The sequence below is a fragment of the Halichoerus grypus genome, chromosome 11 (genome assembly GCF_964656455.1).
Source record: "Halichoerus grypus chromosome 11, mHalGry1.hap1.1, whole genome shotgun sequence".
NCBI lineage: Eukaryota > Metazoa > Chordata > Mammalia > Carnivora > Phocidae > Halichoerus > Halichoerus grypus.
The window spans coordinates 89,885,939-89,903,750 of NC_135722.1; the positions used below are offsets into that span (position 1 = coordinate 89,885,939).

The 17,812-nt window shown below is 47.2% G+C and overlaps 1 protein-coding gene and 1 long non-coding RNA gene across 7 annotated transcripts in view; one reads left to right on the top strand and one right to left on the bottom strand.

The window, feature by feature from the left end:
* The window catches only part of KIRREL3 (kirre like nephrin family adhesion molecule 3), a 537,206-nt gene that overhangs the window by 211,276 nt on the left and 308,118 nt on the right, over positions 1-17,812 (top strand). The gene's annotated exons all lie outside the window — the stretch shown is intronic.
* On the bottom strand, positions 9,559-10,977 carry LOC118540227 (uncharacterized). The gene is made up of 2 exons (XR_004919530.2): positions 10,788-10,977; positions 9,559-9,898 (listed from the first exon to the last, which is right to left on the bottom strand). It is a non-coding gene; the product is annotated as an uncharacterized LOC118540227 (long non-coding RNA).

Sequence of the window (17,812 nt, forward strand, 5' to 3'; positions counted from 1 at the left end):
AGGCAGCCTGTTTCTTCAAGTTCTGCAGGTAAAAAGAACAGGGACATGGCCAGTGTGGTGTGTGAGAGAGCCCCAAACTTTCCTTGAAAAGAAGACAATTGGAATCCCAGCCTGGCTCCCCCAGCTCAGCTCCCTCATCTAGAAGAAGCAAATAAGAGCATTTGCCCCTCCAAGGTATCCGACCTAAACATAAAAATTTAAAAATCACATCCACCAAATATATTTTCCAGTAGCTGGTCCACAAAAGGCAATTTTTTTTATTAGGAAATATTTCTTGAGCACTTCCTATGCAGCAGGGTGAATAAGACAAGCTCAGTGCTGCCTCCATGGCCTGGAGACGGGGCTGGGCCCGACTGGGCTGCTCAGACTAGCTTAGAGGGATGGATTGGGGAAGCTCAGAGGAGGGGCACGGCTGTCATGGGAGGAAAAGGGAAGTGACACTGTCCCAGGACTCGTATTTATCTCCTAGGGAAGGAAGATGGGCACCTCCATCAAGGTGGAGGCCTGCCTCCCTTATACCAAGTTTACTCTATCAGAAGTGTCCGTGCTGCTGGGAAAGATTATGTGACTTGGTGCTTAACTCAGTGGGACTGGGGAGAACTCCATTTTGCTGTCGGGCCCCAATGTCCAATCCATCTGAATTTTTAAACCGATTGACTCCTTAAGTGAATGCATCTGGCAAGCACCTTCTTTTGCTTGCCTCTCATGGTTTTGCATATTTTTTTTGGAGAACAATTGGAGGTGAATGCGTGATTTCTAAGAATGAGTAGCTGTTCTGGGACCTGAGAGTTGGGTATGTTGTGTGCCCGAGCTGCTTAGAAATACTCCAGTGTCCTGGACAACTGGTTATCAATAGCATCTTGAGGGACTCGGTCACTGTTTTTATGAAGATGAACCACATTGTGGAGTGCTGGGGCCCAGCTGGGGGCCCATCCCGGGGTGCTATGGGGGTTGGGAAGCTTACAAACTGTGTCCAGGACTTGGTATAGAGCAGCACCTTGAAAAATAGAAGCCCTGCAGAGTGTGAAGCCAGGCTGCAGCTGGAGCTGGCTTGTCAGCTTGCTTCCCAGTGACGAGGCAGATCCAATTGGCTCAGAAGATAGGTCAGCGTCTGGGAGAGCGCCCTGCCCTGGAGAGATCCACCCAGCCCAAGGGCTCAGCTGTCCAAAGGAGAATTGTTCCAACTGGAACTAAAAGAACTTGACGGGAGCCCCATTCTGCCTAGAGGGGAGACCCAGGTCGTACAGATGCCGTATTGGGGTATAGGAGTGTGCAACCCAAATCCACCCTCAGCCCCCCACCCCCATTTGCACACTGCAGACATGCACACTACACTTGGCTTGAGGGAGAGCACACATAGTGTCCTGGGTATGGGTAGCCCAGAGCTCTGAAGGCCAAAGCAAAATGCCATCATTGAAGTCGATCCTAACCGCTTCCAAGGCCTCCTCCACCACTGTATCTGAGGGCAAAGCCCATCCCAAAGGCCACGGAGGCCCCACTCTGCTGCCCAAGGGACCCAGTGCACAGGTTCTGGGCACCAGCTGGAGGCGACTGAGGTGTGACCATTAGCATGGGATCCAAGTTCCTTCTCCCTCCTCATATACACGAGTATTCCTTCCTAGGGCCTATTTTCTGTAGGGATTAGGGTTAGGTTTTAGGGCCTTCATCCCAAACCCCCATCTCTACTTCCTACCCCTTCTTCATTTGCTTCTAAAAAAACATTAGTATCTACTTCATATCTTCATGTAGGAGCCTGTACATAAGTACCGAACAGAGAGCCCGCCACAGAGAAGGCATTTGGTGTAGGGGCTTTGGTGTTCGCTCTGTTACCTCCAGGACCCCCATCACTTCTGCCTCTGCTCAGAGGCCCTACAACCCCTCTCCCCTGGTCTCTTTCCTGTCTGTCAAGATATTTGGGGGCGCAGGAGACAGGGAGTGTAGGGAGTGGACTAGAATGTGTCCTGCTGCTGAAGCTTTGGAAAGTCCCCAGAAGTATCCAGATAATTTAGAGTCACAAAAGTTTTCGCTTTTCGTCAATCACCCGCTAAATACTTACTCTCTGTCAAGTTCAGTGTTACGGACTAAGACTGTAGAGATGAATAAAGCATGCAGGTCCTGGGCTCCAGAGAGCTCGCAGGAAAACACACACAGGCACATGTGAACACACATACACACGGCTTAACACTCTTCCTATGACAAAAGTTAGTGCTCTCCCTCTAAGGAGAACTGTGAGTTGTTTCCATGACTTCTGCATTTCTGCCCTGACCTAGGTTCTAGACCCAGGTTTTGCTTGCATATCTCATTGGGCTTTGCATTCATCAGGGTTCTTCAGAGAAAGAGAATCGACAGGATGTGTGTGTATAGAGAGAGATAGATTTATTTTAAGGAATTGGCATACACGATTGCAGAATGTGGCAAATCTAAAGTCTGCAGGGCTGGAAGCCCTGGAAGAGTTGGACTTGGACTCAAGTCCAAAGGTGGCCTGCTGGCAGGACTCCCTCTTGCTCGGGGGATGTGTGTTAGTTCAACCCAGGCCTTCAACAGATTGGATGAAGGCCAGCACAGGTAGAGCACATTGGAGGCCATTCTGCTTTACTCCAAGTCCACCAACTTAAATGCTAATCTCATTCTAAAATATCTTCACAGAAACACCCAGAATATGTTTGACCAAAAAATCTGGGCACCATGGCCTAGCCAAGTTGACATATGAAGTTAACCTTCACAGCCCTGTCCTATCAGGAAACTGAATTGCAGTGATTTCAAAGATTCCTTCATTTCTAGTAGTTTAGGAGTCTAACAGCTCTGGTAAATGAGATGCAAGCAGTCCTTCCTTGTTGGAACTTTCCAGAGAACCAAGATACCATTAGTGGTTTGCCCAAGATCCCTGATGCCACCAAATGATTCCCTAGCTTACTCCACATGACAGAACCTCAGGACATAACTTAGCTCAGTGGCCCAGTTCTAATGTTTGTGAGAATCATCTGGGGAGTCTTCAGTAAGCAGACTCCCAGCCCTGATCCTGATTCATTAGCTGTGGCATGGACACTGGGGTCCTGGACCTTAAAACCTGACCAGCAAGGAAGTAGCTACTTGAGACCTGAGAAGAAACACCCCAGGGCAGGAGATGTCAGGAAGCACCATGACTGCACCCCAGGAAGCTGCTCCATTAAGGAACCCCCAGGTGACTTCATCATGGGTGGTCTGTGGACACACTTAGAAATGCTGGCCAGACGGAAGCATTGAGGGGCTGAGGATGTGTGCAAAGGGGATATGTGCCTTTTGAAAAACAAATAAAATCATTTAGCAACTTGCCCTTCCCCTTTGCTCTTTCCTACCTACCTGAGTGCCTGAAGCTTCCTCCTCCTAAACCTCTTCTTCAAATTACAAGCCATCCCTGCAAGGCATGGTGCTTGATGCTTCATCTGCATACTTGTTCTCTAGCTTGGAAACGGTCTTAGCAGCCTCAATTTTGAGGGTCTACTCTTGCAAAAAGAAAAAAAAAGACCAAGAAAGAATTGGCATTCTTCCTGAACCCCCCCTACCCAAAATCTTACCATGTTTTTTTTGTTTTTAATTTGTAGTACATCTGTCCTCCCAACTAACACTTGGAGATTTCATCAAACCTGCTCTGGCAGGTTATAGTAGTCTAGAAGAGATGAGAGCCGAGCCATAAATGAGAGAGCCTGCCCTGGTTCTCTGCCCAGGGAATCCGCTGGAGCGTCCCTGCTCTCCAGGCAGGTGGAGAGACTGTGGTTCCCAGAAAGTGGCCCCTCCCTCCATCTCAGACAGGAAACAGGTGGAGAAGAGGATTTTAGGGAGGCAGAACTGCATCTGAGGATATTATGATATAGCCAAGGCAAGAGGATGCTGTTTTCTCCTGATGGATGCTCAGCCTGTCAACAAAAGAATTCTAGAGATGGGTTTCGGATCTTAGTTTCCAGGGTGGATTCCTGCAGGACAAAAGCCACATCTAGCTGGATTAGTCTGGACCCAATCTACTGCTCCCCATGACAATTTCTTTTAATAAAGATGTTGATTGACCACCAGATGATCTTACATTGGTCACTTCTAGTGTTTCATGGCCCCAGAGGAAGCCAGTCATTCATTCAGCACCAAGGTAGACACGGGCAATACAGTGCCGAATATGAAAGACAGTGACACCCTACCCCCGTAAAGCCGGCAACAGGGCTAAGAAAAGAGGCAAACAAGTAATGGACAAGTGGATAATGAATAACAGTTCTAAATACTGCGAGGGAGAAATGCAGGCAGCACTGTATAGTGGAGGATAGGGACTCCCTGATCGGGCGCTTCAAAGTTGAAATCTCACTTCAGCCCAAAGGCCTCCAGCAAATCACTTAACCTCTCTAAACCTCTGTTTCCTCCTCTGTTAAAAAATAATAATAATAAAGCGAGAGGATACAACTTTGCTTGCCAATTTGGTTAGGGATGACCGAGATCATGAGAGGGAAAGCAGCTCGCGCAAGACTTGGCATATGACGCTTTATGGTAAAAGTCGGTCCCCATCTCTGCCCCTTCCATCTTCGAGGGGCACTGGCTGGCACTTCTCTTTCCCACCTGGGTTGACAGGTGGAGCCAAGGCCCGGGCTTTGGGAGGAAGCCAAAGGGGGTCCTCCTCAAACATCATCTCCGACGAGGAGGTCCAAGGATGGCAGGCGACAGTTGCGGGACTCTCTCTTGCTCGGCATGACTGGGTGGAAATATCGGGTCATTCGAAACCTGTACATAACCAGCCGGCTCCGTAATTACTTGCAACAGGAGGCGTGATGGGCTTCGCCTTCCATTTTATAACCATCAAGGCATTTTTTAAAAGAGTCTGTTAATTGCCACTTGCAGACGATTATTATCTATTCAGAATCCCCTGGCGCAAATGAATCACACCATACATGTGTCTGAGCTCTTTCAACCCACTCACTGACCCCATGTGCTGCTGAGGCTATAGTAATGAGAAGAGGAAGTGACTGGCTGGCAACGAAGGGGCGGAAGTCTTGGGAGCAACCAGAAGGCTCTTCCGGGTGTCTGTAGGTCAGGGGGGAAATCAATGTATGATCTCTCTGGGGCACATTCAAGGCAGGACAAGAGAAAGGAAGTAAATGGGTGGGTTCTGTTCATAACTGGAGAAGCAAGTGAGGCAGGCTTTTGGCGAGCATGCAGCAGGGAGGCTCAGACTGCCCTCACCCAACTCAGGCTCCCTGGTTGCTTGCTCAGTTGCTGTTCCAAGTTGAGCCAGCTCTTCAGACTCTGAAGGCTTTGACTTGGGGAAGGAAGGAAAGAAGGAAGGAAGGAAGGAAGGAAGGTAGGAAGGAAGGAAGAAGGAAGGAAAGAAGGAAGGAATCTGGATGCACCTGCAAAAAGTCTAACTAGGAATTTTTTTTAAAGATTTTATTTATTTATTTGACAGAGAGAAAGAGCACAAGTAGGCAGAGCAGCAGGCAGAGGGGGAGGGAGAAGCAGGCTCTCCGCTAAGCAGGGAGCCCGATGCGGGGCTCAATCCCAGGACCCTGGGATCATGACCTGAGCCGAAGGCAGCTGCTTAACTGACTGAGCCACCCAGGCGTGCCTAACTAGGAATTTTTAATGGTTTCTGCAAATCCTCCCATAGAGGGATCTGGAGAGAAAAAAACAATCAACATGGTTACTCACAGAGCTCTAGCTGTGTGCCCAGCACTCTGCCGCATCAACCCTACTAGGTATGTATTATTACCCTCATTTTATAAATGAGGGATCAAGGCTCAGGGAGGTGAAGTCAGTTGCCCAAGGGTCCTACAACTAATCAGAGTCAATATTGAGACCCATCTCTTCTGATTCCAGAACCCGGGCTGGGAATGATTGTATTTTTCTGTGTCTTCCCTAGGATCCAGAGCATATGAATTCACCAAGGACAAATTTCTACTTCCTCATCCTTCACAGGGCCTAGCATTGTGCAGGAGAATCAGGAGACCTTTAATTAAAAGTTGCTAAGTGAAGGAAGGAACTAGGGGATTGAGAAGTTTGTCCATGCATTTCAGTGTTAAATGGAAATATGCAAAATGCATGAATATCATATGCAAGTCAACTTCTATCATGCTCATTAACTGCCTGTATTGGTGTTATACTGGAGAGAGGAGAAGATTGCATGGTTTTCAGTGGGGTTTTCATCCCCTTCTTGATGACAGTATCTTCCCAATCATGTCTCATGTTGACTTGAGCAGATATTGCAAGATTTGTATGACGCTGGCCTCTTTTTATCATCTATCAAAATTCTATCCATCCTTTAAGATTTGCTTCCATGGAGTTACTCTGACTATTGGCCCTTATCAAATCTATTAAGCCTCTACCGTGTTCCAGGCCCTTTGCTAGGGGAGACACATGTAAGCCGGTAATGGCAATGTATTAGACTTTGTGCGATATTAGAGGTGTGTATGAAGCATAGGATGAAGAAAAGGGAGGGAATGGCAGGAGACGTTGCCTACGGGAAGGTCAGGGAAGGCTTCACAGAGGAAGAGATTCGTGAGTTAGATCTCAAAGTCTGCATGGGAGACTGACAGGTAAACAAGATGCAGAAAGGAGATCCCAGGAGACAGCCTATGCAGAGGCATGGAAATGTGTGTTTTGGAAACTATAAGTACTGCTTGTTTACAAGATTTTGAAACACAAAGCAGATCGCATTACTCCTCTTAAAACACTTCACTGGTTCCCACCCACATAGAAAGCAATGTTGACGCCTTGCCATGGTTGGCATGGCCCACCACATTCTAGTCCCTGCCTTCTGCTCAGACATCATGCCGTGCCACTTTTTCCCCAGACTCATCAAGCCCCAGCCATGGCAGCCTCCCTGAAAGACACCCAGCTCATTCCCACCTCCAGTCCTTCACACTTGCTGTTCTATCCACCTGGAGCTCTCTGTCCTTGGCTCTACTCTCCCCCCATTTTGGGGAGAGAGCTCTCCCATTCTGGTCTCAACTCAAATGTCCTATCTCTATCCCATCCCAAGTACTCTTCCAACCTACTTCTAGTTACTCATTACCCTGTTTTACTTTCTTCTTTGCACTTTTCATTGTTTTAACCTATCTTACTTATTTCTTTATGTCTCTTCTCAACACACTAAACCATGAGTTTATAAGAGCTGCAGCCTGCCTGACTGATTCACATGCATTCTCAGAGACCTGGGATATACAGTGCCTGCACATAATAAGCACTCAGTATTTATAGAATAAGTGGGTGGATGGATGGATGGATGGATGGATAAAATTTTTTAAAAAATTAGTGATAGTTACTGGACAAGGCTGATATAAGGAGCCATAAAGTTTTAAATTTGGAGAGATGTTCAGGGAACTGCGGATGCCATGAAGATTATTTGGACTTCATCCTATAGCTTTTGGGGACATTAGGAAATTATCATTATCACTAGATAATTTAATATTTGATTACCTCTTGCCTTGCATTGGCTTCTGAGAGTTTCTTATGCCTGAACCTTACCTCACCCATTAATTGCCAGCCACATAGCATTAGTCAATTTTTTCAGAGAATTCTACTTAGTCTTTCAACATTCATGACTTTATGGGGCTCTTAGGGGCAACTTTCCTTTCTCAAACCTCTCTAGCACGAGGTTGAACATTGAAGAGGTTCTCAATAAACATCTGTACAGTTTGAATGTCTGAGGTGGTCCTTTAAAACAGTAAAAAGAAAGAAATTGGAAGTCAGTCACAAGTGTTGGTGAGGATGTGGAGAAAAGGGAACCCTTGTGCATGGTGGGTGGGAATGGATATTGGTGCCGCCACTATGGAAAAAATATGGACACCCCTCAAAAAATTAAAAATCAAATTATTTGAAATATGATCCAGCAAAACCACTTCAGAGTACTCATTCTAAAGAAATGAGAAGTAACTTGAAAAATGTGTGCATGTCTATGTTCATTACAACATTTACAATAGTCAAGACATGGAAGCTACCTAAGTGTCCATAGATGGATGAATAGATAAAGACGATGTGGTGTCTGTGTGCAGTGGAATACTACTTAGCCTTAAGAAAAGGAAATTCTGCCATTGCTCCTTGAGGACATTATGCTAAATGAAATAAGTCTGACAAAGAAAGACTAATACCATCTGATCTCACTTATATGTGGAATCTTAAGGAAAAAAAATAAAGAAATTTAAAAAGCCAGACTCCTAGATACAGAAAACAGATTTGGTGGTTGCTTGTTGGAGGTGGGGTAAGAGATACAAAATGGGTGGAGGAGGTCAAAAGGTACAAAGTTCCAGTTATAAAATAAATAAGTCCCGGGGGTGTTATGTATAGCATGGTGACTATAATGAATAATACTATATTGTATATTTGTATATGCTAAGAGAGTAGATCTTAAAAGTTCTCATTACAAGAAAAAACATTGTAACTAAATATGGTGATGAAGGTTAAGACTTAATTGTGGTGATCATTTCACTATGTACACAAATATTGAATCATTATATTGTGCACCTGAAACTAATATAAAGCTTTATGTCAATTATACATAAATATAAAATTTATATTTATGTATATACCTATACATGTGTGTATATATACATATATACATATGTGTGTGTATGTGTGTGTGTGTGTATATATATATATATATAATTAGGTTGATTGGTTTAAAAAAATAAAAAAACGAACATGTCCCCAGCACTTCGATACCGCGATAATGTCTGGGCACTGGGCTAGGTGCTTCATGTACTGGTTCCCACAGCTGCTCTGAGCCCTGTGTGTTACTCTCCCCATTCATGGGCAAACCAGTGCTTATAGAGAACAAGCAACCTAGACGAGCAGTGGGGCCGGGGTTCAGACCTAAGGCTCAGGACCCCTTCCATCATTCCTTGCTGCCCTGCAGTCAGTTATCTGCCCACATTCCTGGCTTCAGCAGTCCCTGGGAATGTCTGTCCCAGAAGCAGTCTCAGGGGCCACAACGGAACCAAGAGCTCAGCAGGGCTCCCTCAGGTCACTGGAGCCTGATCGCTAATGGCATGGGCTGCTTCTTGCCCCGAGCGTGTCACCAGCCCTCTCCCATCAGATTTGGTAGGACATGCCCTTGGCCTTTCCAAGAGGTTGTTTGACCCTTGGGCTGGGTGCCTAGGAGATAAAGCTTAGAGAGGGAGGCTGATTCCTAGGCTTGCTGTCTCTTCCCGTGTCCTACTGTATACCACCGGTCCCTCTGTCTCCCCACTTGAACCTGATACCCCTGGGAAACCCAGCATTTCCACCGATATGCTTCCAGCATTGTTCCTAAACATCCACACGCAGCAGGAGCTCCAGGAGCCTCGGGGCAGGACACATCTCTTTGTTGCATGAAACCAGTCCCCTGTATCTCTTGCTGAATGTCCATCCACCTTACCCCAGAAGCTGCCACTTCGGCACCCCCTCCTCCATACCTAGCCCTCAGTCTATGCACCTGGACCAGTCTCCTGTGGCCGGACAGGACCAGTGCTCTGTCTTTGACCCCAGCTCTCTGTGCCTCAGTTTGCCCACATGACAGATGGAACAGTCCCTCTCTCCTACCTCCACAATGGAGTCCTAGGGACTAATTACTGTAAGCAAATCACTTTAATTATCATAATTATCAACAGCACTTTATGATCCCCAGTCAGAGAGATGATCATTAAATTTTGCAGCACCCCCCTCCCCCTGCCCAAGGCAGAAAGTTAATTCCATAAGTGCCTGTTGAGATTACAAAAGCCCCAGCAAAGCACGTCCGTGAGCGTGCCCTGTTTGGGGAAACGATAATGGAATGGTACTGCAAGTTTCACCACGAGGCACAATAATCTCTTGGACGGTTCCCCAAGACCCCAGTGACGCCATCCTCTTCCCCGTAGACACACGTGCTGGTTCGTGGATGCACGGTGGCACGCTTGCTCATCTTCCTCATGGACTAAACGAAAATGAAAGAGGAATAATGCCACATCCCAGGAGGAAAAAAGAGGAAGAACGCAAAGTAGCACAAGATTCCAGCCCTGCCCCCTCTCTCCCCCATTTTTTTTTTCTTCTCTATGTAGGAGTGAGTGTTCTAATTCTGCAATGCTGTCATTACTGTAATGGGTTTGGCAGGCCCATATTATAGCGCTGAGGCTGTCAGCAATGGATGACACGCTGTCTGTTATGGGTTCCTACTGTTCTCAGCCAACCGAGGGCCAGGAAGACAGGGGAGGAGCGGGGGGGAAGGGGGAGGGGGAGAGGCTTCAGTTAGTTTAGGCATTCTAAGATGTGATCCTTTTAACCCACTCACAACATTAGGGATGAAATGATACTAGATGCCACTCCTGGAGGGCTGGGATATGGGAATTGGAAGTAAACAGCAAAACAAAGAAGTGAATTGAGTCGGCTGAGAACAGCCTTCTAGTGTGGCCAATCTCAGATCGTTGGCAATGGATTCTGTAACATAAAGTTAAAAGGGAAATTATAGGGGTGTCTGGGTGGCTCAGTCAGTTGAGCATCCAACTCTTGACTTCGGCTCAGGTCATGACCTCAGGGTTGTGAGTTTGAGCCCGGTGTCGGGCTCCACGCTCAGTGGGGAATCTACTTGAGATTCTCTCCCTCTGCCCCTCCCTCCGATATCCCTCTCTCTCTCTCTCTCAAATAAATAAACAAATATTTTTAAAAATCTATAAAATGGAAACTATAGAGCACTGGATTTTGGGGCTTGGCCAGAGGAATGCTTCCCTATTCAGAGAGCAAATTAAGAAAAAAAAAAAAAAAAAAAGATTTAACTGGGAAAAGAAATGGTTAACGTAAACCTTGTTGGAGTACCCAGCTCTACTCACTTTCTCACATTTCAGCCAGGCTCCAGGATCCAGAAATAATTCATCACCCTGAGGAGAGAGTTATGTTTAACCGTCCCAGCCGAGGTCAAATTTGTTGTCGTGTCGCTCCTTCTAAAACTGCCTGACTCCCTTTGCCTGAACTTGGACCTCATTAGAGGGAGACAGTGAAGAAAATTGTAGGAGTGCCCTCTTCCCAGAGCCCCAAGGAAAAGGGTTTTCTTACATGAAAGTAACTGCAGAAGTAAACAGTGGTGACCCAGCAATTATCAGAACATTGTTGATTCCATAGCTAAATGTGGAGCCACAACCCCACGGAGATGCAATGCTACCCACACCTCCGATCAGGAAGCCATGTGCTCCGTGAGGGCCAGCTGAGCAGCTGCGGCTGTGAGCTTGCTCATTTTGATGCCGTTCCTGGTCCTCAGGAGGACTTGAGCAGGGTTGGCATGGGCTCTTTGCTCTACTCTGCGCTGCCTGCAGTTGGGAGCCTCCCTGGAGCGGAGAAATGCCAGGACGAGAGTGGGGAAGGGCACAGAGGCTTTGCTTTGTGGGATTGGAGCAAGTAGATAAATCTGTAGATGAGCCTGAAAACAGTTCTCCTTAGGGCAGCCCCGCAAGGTTGTCCCTTGTCATGGTCTCCCATTTTACAGATGGGAAAACTGACACCTAGTCACTAAAAAGAGTTTGCAAAACCGTGGGATATGGTTGGGCCAGGGGTATTTGGGGACCGTCAGGGGCTTCTCAGTTACCAATCTGTGGCCACAGCGGTTTTGAGCATTCTAGATACTTTCATCATCCTCTGACCTTTAAGGAATGGCTTCCTTCTTTTATCTCTGGAAAGGCCATGATTGTCCCCCTTGAGCTGTCTCCAAGCTGATACCTTTTGCTTTCCTTTACTTTGTATACTGTTTGTCCCTTTGAATTCTTCACACTGTAGCAAGGCACTCTTGTGCTTGACAAAGAGAGCTGAGACATGGAGGCAAATGACATTTGGATAGCTCATGGAAGAGGACCCAGGTTAGGAGTGTGGGGCTTTGGACCCAAGGTCCTGTCTAAAGAGGAGCTACCCTTTTGAGACTGACGTAGGACCACGGAAGTTGCCACATGTGTGGATGGGGCCCCAGAGGCTGACAGCACAAGCCCAAAACAGCTGAGTAGTATGTTCACTCGTGTGTGACATGATAAAGCCCGCGTGCAGGGTCTGCCTTCCCAGAGAGCAGAGAAGTGACGAAGGATCACATAAACTGAGACTCCTAGAGCAAGTGGAGAATTGTTTTAAGGGTTGAGATCCAGTTGTGATTGGCTCCCCGAGGGCTGAGGAACCTCATGAGGCAGTGGGGTGTCACGAAGAAGGAGGTGGGCATCAGAGCTGGATAGGAAAGAAGAAGGTCCTTGGTGCCTCTGGAGAAGTGTCTCTGCAGAGAGTGACACAGCGCTGAGTCCCCACTTCCACCCCCCACCCCCCCCCACCGTTGGAAGGACAGATCTCTGTAGGTTTTATTTGAGCAGAGCACAGCACAATACAATCATTTTCTCCTATCTACATCTAGCTAGGAAAGAGAGGGTGAGAGGCATGACGCACGACAGAACCGATATTCGCCAAGGCTGGGGGCACTGCTGTCGGCCTGTTGACCAGAATGACCTGCTGTCTGATGCCTTTTGTGGAGAAACTGAGTTATGCTTCATTTTGCCCCAGGGTATGTGGGTGAGTGGGTTAGACAGGGGGAAAGTTAGCATTTTATTCATTCTGATCTGAATCCCTTTTAAAACTCAAATGGCATGCATAATCTTCCCTTTAATTAAAGCTTCTGAAATATCACTGGGCATCTGGATCACCCCACCTTGCCTTGGCCTCTCTAAGGCAGGATGATGGGAGAGCTTTACTGGAGCGGGGATGGGGCAGCAGGGGGGCAGGGAAGAAGATACGGGAAAAGAGAGAAAAGGTTCAAGAGGCAGAAGGCAAGGCAGTGGGAAGATCTGCTGGAAACGAAGTGGGAAATGTAATCGGGTAGAAAAGGCAGAGGGCACTAGAATCTACTCACACCTGCTGTGCGCTGTGCCCATTAGCACGTTCCGTCCCCACATTTGCGCACGTGAGGGGGTGTTTCTATTAGCCGGACTTTACAAGTGAGGAGACTGAGGATCGAACGCTTGGAAACTCACTCAGGGTCAGACAGCAGGAATGAGGGGGAGCAGGCTTCGTGGCTCACTCACCTCCTGCCAAACCCCACCTGTGCTTTGGTCCCTCAACAGGGACACATTTCTTAGGTAACTTACAAGGCTATTCCATGGGCACTGTGTATGTGCCGTGTGGCTCTAGAGGGATTAGACTCCTCAAGAGAAGGACCCCATCATCTGTCACTTCGATGATGCCCCTCGCCCTCTCCACCTCCTGCCCTCTCCTCCTTCCCCTACACCAGGCTCTGTTCAATGCGGAGCAAAAGACGAGAAGGGAGAGGAGCTGCTGAGACCTGAGCGCAGACAGGGACATTCCTGAGGTTATTTGCTTCATGTACTGAGGACGACACGGCAGTCACAAGGCAGGTGGCGGAATAGTCACTTTCTGGCATGCTGAAGTTGGCAGGAATTCCAGAAATCATCTGGCCTGACTCACTCCCTTAGCGCCAGGAGGAGGGGAGTTGTGCAAGATGACAGAGCTGGAGCACGGCAGAGCTGGAATCAGCTCTTGACCCAGCCCGGCCCTCTTTCCTCTCTGCCGCACGTTAAGAGGAAGGTGTGTGGAAGCTGGGCTGGTCCTCCTGGGCTCCTGCCCCTGTCACACTTTCAGACTTGAATCCCAAGAGCCCTGAGTAGGAGTGGCCTCTGAGAGAATATCTCCAGCACTATCAGCCACAACCAAAGAAAACAAAGAAACAGAGCAGAAATTCAGGGCCAAGCATGGGTCTGTTGCAAGATGACCTCAACCTCCATAGCATTTCGTCCCTGCTCCTACTTGACTTTTGGCCAAGGAGAGCCTGCTGAGCAGGTTGATGAAAGAGAACATGACAGGAGTCTCCACTCCCGGGCCCTCCGCTGACGATCGCCGTAGCAAAGGTCTCCAGTCGGGTCATGTGACAAAGGCCCAGCTTAATCTTACAAACCAAAGTGAGAGTTCATTTCTCTGTCACAGGCAGTCAGCAAGTGGGTAATAGAGCATGACTCCCAGCTCTGGTCCACAGCGATTGCGCCTGTTCCCACTGTCATGCCCAGATTTCAGTCAATGGAAAGAGGACACACAGAAGGGAAGCATTTGTCTCTTTCTTTCAGGGGCCTAGTCCAGAATTTGTGCACATCCCTTCTGCTCAGAGCCATTGGCCAGGACTTGATCACATAGCTGCAAGGGAGGCTAGGAAATGTGGGGCTTATTCTAGGTGGCCATATTTTCTCATATTCAGAGTGTCCTTTGCTAGTAGCTAAAGAAGAGTGGGAGAATGGACAATAAAACACAGCTGGTAACTTTTGTCTCGGTGGACACTGTTTCTAATGAATGTTGCCCGTCTGCTTCGGCAAGCCAGCGCAACCCCATGCCCCAGCCAAGGGGTCCTGCTGCAGGACATAGCACTCACCAGGGGAGCCACGAAATGAAAGGTGAGCAAGCCAAGATGAACCACCAGGAGACCCAGACGAAATTCAATTATGGGAAATTCAGAACTGCAGATCAGAAAATGAGATTGAAAGCGGGGAGCTCCCTCCTGGGGAGACTTCCCAAGAGATTTTATAGTAATGAAGATAAAACCAAAAAGAAATAGTGCAGATGATAACTCTGCTCAAGCCCCCAGGGGCTGAGTGGGGAGCCCACTGGTCTACCTGATAAGATCTAGTGATACACAGAAACTACCCGGTAATTACATTTCTACAGGATTAGTCCACATTAAGAGCAACTATGTCCCAAAATAATAACAGTATAACCAAATAATCTGCTCTGTGAGTTAGGCTTGCATTTACTTTCTAAATCTCTTCCTATTTACTAATCTTGACACCTCAGGGCATTTACTGCTAACCTCCCATTGAAGGACAGTGGAGCAGGGGGTGGGACTGGGGTTGTTTTGCTCCCAGGAGGAGGTAGGAAAAATGGACTCTAGACACTGCCCTCTGCTGTTGATCTGCCAGCAAGTCACCATACACCACAGGCCTCCATGCGTCAAAATGTCCTGAAGGATGATCCTCCACAGTCTCTTCCAGTGATCCTCCTGGAAGGTCTGTCAATAGCCTTTGCCTGGGAAGAGCTCAGGAGCCTGACAGTCTGATTACCATCCCTCTTCCTTTGGGCCCTGCATGGCCGCAAGCCCCTGTCAGCCCCATCATTGCCCAGAGCTTCCATTCCTTTTCCAACTGGTCAGGACAGGGATTGCAAACCCTAGCCAACACTGCAGAAGAAGGGATGGGTTGGAGGAAGTGGGCCCCTTCCATGCCCATCCCTGTGTCTCCCGTGGTCCAGCACCAAGGAATGGGTAGAGCAAGTGACCTTCAGCTTCTCACTTCCAATTATAGTTAACAGTATTGGTCCTAGAGTGTGGAAATGGACAAGAGAATAGAGCCTTTCTTACCCCGAACCGGACTGATCAGCCTCCTTTAACAGTAATTCCTGAAGTGTGTATAGCACTTTCCAGCTTATAAGGCATGTCCACATCCACTGTTTCTCTGAATCCTCAAGACAATCCTGCCAATAGGTGTTCATCATTGGTGGCGCCTGGGTGGCTCAGTCGTTAAGCATCTGCTTTTGGCTCAGGTCATGATCCCAGGGTCCTGGGATCAAGCCCCGCATCGGGATCCCTGCTCCGTGGGAAGCCTGCTTCTCCCTCTCCCACGCCCCCTGCTTGTGTTCCCTCTCTCGCTGTGTCTCTGTCAAATAAATAAAGTCTTTAAAAAAAAAAAAAATAGGTGTTATCATTCCTATTCTATTGATAAGGACACTGAGACTCAGAGATAGAGGAAGTTTGCCCAAGGCCATAGCACTAGTGAGTGATGGAACTGAGACCAGAAGCATGGCATCTGGCTTCAAATCCTAGACTTTTTTTTTTAAGATTTTATTTATTTATTTATTTAGAGCGCATGACCGGAGGTGGGCGGGGGGGAGGAGAGGCAGAAGGAGAGGGAGAAGCAGACTCCCCACTGAGCAGGGAACCCGATGTGGGACTCGATCCCAGGACCCTGGGATCATGACCTGAGCCAAAGGCAGCCGCTTAACCAACTGAGCCCCCCAGGCGTCCCCTCAAGTCCTAGACTTTTGCTAGTATTTCATAATGGCCTCCTAATTCCTAGCAGATCCTGAATAGACCTCTAGCACTTACCGATGTCCTGCTATGTGATAGTGCTCCTATGTAGCACGAATTCTTCCAACCATAGTATAAGCTCAGTGAGAACAGCCATGGATTCATAGGTGCTTCTTTATGTCATTCTGGCATCAAGCTCAAGACCAAAGAAGAAAGAGGTTCTTGAAAATGAATGAGATAGTTGCTGATGGTCCATAGAAATGCAAACTGTTAAGAACACAATAGAATATAACACTCTGAAAGAACCAGCTACCAGGAAGAAGGGAGGTCGAGGCTGGTAGGCTGGTCAGAGAAAGCTCCCACTCTCAATGAGAGGTCTCACCTCTCCTCCTGCTGTTAGAGCTCTGTCTGAACCCAATTTGATGATCCAGGCTTCTCAGTAGGGGGGCAATGAACAATAAATGGGAGCCACGAGTTGGCAGCCTCCCAAAATTCCAGCATGGAGACCTACGGCTGACCCCCAGACAGAGAGAGTAGGGAGGAAAAGAGAATCTCAGCATTGTCAAGACCATATCTGGCACATCTTAAACACCCAGTAAACATTTGTGATTCAATGAATGGGGAGCAAGAGCAAAAGGCTAATGGGGATAAGGAGAGCAATACTAGATAAAAATCAGTTGCATGGGAAATCTCCGAGGTCTGTCTACATAGGGAGTCTGGGGGTGGGTGTGGGGTGCCTATGGACTCTAGGCCTATGTTTGGGCTAACTTATCTGGTATTACTTCCCAATACTTTCCCATCTTGGCCGTTCTTCTCTGAAAACACCTCATCCTATCTTACTCTGGATGTGTTGCCCTACCCCCAAAGAGAACAGAATTTCTGATCCTTCACTTGGAGAGACTCTATGGATAACTGTAGCTTTTCAGAAAAACATCTTCCTTTATTGTCTGAATAGAAAGATGTATGAAACGTTAGATATATTTATGTCCAATGCTTATAGTCTGGCTTCTTTATGGTATAGAAGTATCATCTCTGGCAGTATTTTTATAGATAGAGCTAATGAGCTCTTCGTTCTAGAAAATTCTCTTTAACAGCAGGTCATCCTCCTGGCCAGCACAATATGTGTTGTTTGCTAATGATTGCCAAAGATTTTTCTTTTATCACTAACCTCCATCAACAAAAAGTTTCAGCAGTCACCCAGAATATATGCATTTCTATGTGAATTATATCCGTGTATTCCAGTCCTAGTGTATTATAGGCATTAAAAAAACCATTTCTGCAAAATAGGCAATAAGGAATTAAGGGTCAAATGACTTCCTGTGGTGCCCACAACCCACTTCGGAGGCCACTGGCTTACACAAGATGACACCCGATGTACCCAAAGTGAATATAATCAAAGAAGCACTTTTGTTTTCTTGGGTAGCTCCTGTGTTCCAAACCAGTGCTCAAACATCTCACTCTAAAGGGTTCCACTCCATCTTGTAAGGGTTAAAAAAATAACAACATGCCACACTTCCTATCAGTCAAAGCTTTTTTGCCACAGAAGCAGTTTTGAGGGAGAAATTGTCATCTAGCCCCACAGTTATGCAAATGTGATCGTTATTTTTGACACTGGTAAATAATAGTTCTGTATGCAGAGACACTGTTTTCTTACCTTATCATGCAAGGTCTCAAGTCATAATTTAGATGTTCGTAAGTGATTAGCATTTTGGGGCGATGGCAAGCAATTTGTGCAGTGTTTCCCATCCATCTTCTACCTCGAAAAGGTGATTAGCACTTTGGGGGATGGGGGGGCATATCTAACAAATTGCT